Raw genomic sequence first — 3,574 nt, forward strand, 5'->3', positions numbered from 1 at the left:
TGTAGAAATTCAGAGGACAAAGCATCTCCAAAACTCCAACATATCCTCCATTAATAAAGTAACAATTACTTATTCCAAACACTTTTACTTCTTACAATTAAATCCAAATAATCTTATTGGCATCCTGACTAAGATTAATAAAATAAACATAGCTTGCTTCAAACCAATAAGCTCTGTGGGATCAACCCTTACTCACGTAAGGTATTACTTGGATGACCCAGTGCACTTGCTGGTTAGTTGTACGGATTGCAAATTCGTGCACCACTTATTCGGACTTGGAGATACCCCAATCCAGCCACTTGGGTATATCCCACTGCACACAACCTTCGAAAAAGGAACACGGTCTAGAACGCTGAGCATAGACTACATCGTAGTCGACGTGAGCTCAGCGTACAACGCCCTCATAGGTCAGACAACGCTAAATCAGCTTAGAGCAGTGGTTTCTACTCCACACTTATGCATGAAGTACCCAACTCCAGAAGGGATCGCCACCATAAAAGGAGACCAAAAACTCGCGTGACGCTGTTACGATGAAAGTCTGAACCTTAAAGGCAACCCGAGAGGAAAAGAAACCAACACTATTGAACTCGGGGGAATCAGAGCTCACGAAGAACTTCGTCCTCAACCAGAAGGTGAGACCGAAGAAGTTCAGATCAGAGATACTCAAGACAAAATAACAAACATAGGGGCGAACCTAAAAGGAGACCTAAAGGAGCTATTGATATAGTTCCTAAAGGATAATTCTGACCTCTTTGCATGGAAGGCCGCAGACATGCCCGACATCGATCCTGGACTAATGTGCCATAAACTGGCAATGTACCCTGGATCTCGGCCAGTACAATAGAAATGTAGGAAGCTCGGCAGGGAGAGATCGCAAGCCGTAGAGGAACAGGTACAGGCCTTGTTAGAGGCAGGATTCATAAGGGAGTTAAAGTACCCATTATGGCTGGCCAATGTCGTACTGGTCAAAAAGTCAAATGGAAAGTGGCGGATGTGCACTAATTACACCGACCTAAACAAAGCCTGCCCAAAAGATCCGTACCCACTCCCGAATATAGATACACTAGTCGACGCCTCATCGGGATACAAGTACATTTCCTTTATGGACGCTTATTCGGGGTACAACCAAATTCCAATATACCAGCCCGACCAAGAAAAGACCTCGTTCCTAACCCTAAGGGCAAACTACTGTTACATAGTCATGACTTTCGAACTCAAGAACGCAGGGGCTACATACCAGAGGTTGATGAACAAAGTCTTTGCCAACCACATCGGAAAGCTGATGAAGGACTACGTAGACGACATGTTGATAAAGACACAAAAAGAAGAAGCGCTATTACCCAAACAAAGAGAAGTCGGCCTCGGGAGCAAGAACTCGAACTTGGGCCTTCAGATTTTCGTACATAGCAGTCATACTACTTACCATATGGCCCTGAAGTTCAGCATAGTCATCATAGGCGAACTGAATCCTCTGCCAGATTAGCCACTGCCTCTGCCACAGTGGCTCGAGCCTTCTCTTTCTCTACCTTCTGCTCCAACCCAACAACCCTGGCCTTAAACTCGTCCTTTAAAGCCTTCATCCTATAATAATCGGCCTTAGCATCCTCCAGAAAGGCCTTAGTGGCATGAACCGGAGATTCCTTGATAACCCGGGACAAGGCGGCACTAAGTTTAGCCATCCAGATGCTGCTGCTTGATATAAAATCAAGATGGTAAAGGATTGATACATCATCAAGAGGAACCTTGCCATGGGGAGCAATGAGTTCCGAAGCAAAAGCCACACCATCAAACTCTTTATCATTTAGATTATAAGTCCCAACAATCTTTTGCTTCTTGGTTGGAGGACCAGCAGAAGTAGGGGAGGAGGCAGCACTAGAGGTTACCTGGGGTGGTCGGGATAATCTTTCTTGGACCCTGAGAATCAGATGCCGGCTTCTTCGGAGGCAGCTGTTGCAAAGAACCCTCCCCCGACGTCTTCCTTGACAAATTTTGAGCGGCCACTGCCTTCTTTGTCTTACAAAAAACCTTCATCGAATCTGAAGAGCTCACCATCTTTGAAAGGAAAGCACGACAAAACAAGTTACACAGCAGATAATGACAAGATCACAAATCAACAAAAGGAAACTTTCTATGAAAAAAGAGGTCGGACACTACCTAGCTCGGAGCAGAGAAGAGCGGGGTCCCCTAAAAACCTTTTAGTGTCCAAGTGAGGAGGCTCCCCCCAGTGCTCCTCTAAAACACCCATAAAAGCTCTTTCTACTTCATTTAAACTCTCCTAGGAATACTTAAGTACTACTGGATCTTTTTGCCACCATAAGGGGAAAGTCGGCTCATCGTTTTCATCCAAAAAGAAGAGGTGGATATCATTAACAGCCCGGACTTTAAAATAGAAATTCTTAAAATCGTGAAAAGAGTCATCAAACATAGAAAACACTTTTCTACCCTGGGTAGCCTGAAAGGAGATCTAAGAAGTCTTCTTCTTGGCCACGCCTGGCTTGGTCAGCTCAAATAGGTAAAGGAAAAGAGAAAGGGAAGGACGAGCACCTAGTTCTTGACACAACAACTGGAAAATCTTCATGAAAGCTCAAGAGTTTGGATGAAGCTGCGAAGGGGCCACATTGCAGTTCCACAAGAGTTGGTCTCAAAGGCAGTAAAAGGAATGGTAAAACCTAATTGGGTAAAAAAGTAATCATAGGCATAGAAAAATGGATGCTCTTCCCGAACTAAGGAAGGGAAACTAACTCTCTCCTCATGATTGAGAGACACTAGTTCATAGTTTTTCTCATCCTCCCTACGCCCACAGATCCTATGAAATCTCCTAAGTCTCTCACAGTACTCAGGGTCGGCCACAGTGACACACATCAACACTATAGAATCTAACTAGTTAGCCATACCAGCAGGAACCTTTGTAGACATCTCGACAATATTCTTACGAGAAGACATAAAGAAACTACACCTACAGCAAGAAAATAAGAAGTGTCACTACCAAACAACTCAGACAGAATCAAAGCTAAAACAAAAAAGCGAAGCAAGCACACAACAAACAAAAGGCTATCCCAGGATTTGCAAGAGACAAGAATATCATCACTAAATACTCAGGAACGTCCTTTGGAGGCAATAATGTAGATACAACAAATGAAGAACATGGGAATCAAAACCCTAACTCCTTCACCAAAAGGAAAAAGTGTAACTAAAAACGGTTCACCTAAGTGCCTATATTTCCTCAAACAAAGCAACAAAAGATAAAAAGATTGCAACTTTAAAGGAACAAGGCATGCAACAACCATCGGAAACCAAAACATAAAGAAGAATAGCAGGCAAACAAGAAAAGACAGAGATACCAACCTATGAGAGAAATGATGAGTGCACAATGAAAGCACCTACGATCCACAGACACCACTCGAAAACTCCAGAAAGAAAGGAAGCTTGGGGCAAAAACAAAAGGGCCAGACGAATGGAAGTCTTTTGCAGAGAAACAAGAATTAAGGAAGCAGAAGAAAGAAGGAAACTGAAAGAACCAAAAACCTCTCTAAATTCAAATTGAACGAGGGAATGAAACGGCAAAAGGAATTAA

The sequence above is a fragment of the Arachis hypogaea genome, chromosome 6 (assembly GCF_003086295.3).
Source record: "Arachis hypogaea cultivar Tifrunner chromosome 6, arahy.Tifrunner.gnm2.J5K5, whole genome shotgun sequence".
Taxonomy (NCBI): domain Eukaryota; kingdom Viridiplantae; phylum Streptophyta; class Magnoliopsida; order Fabales; family Fabaceae; genus Arachis; species Arachis hypogaea.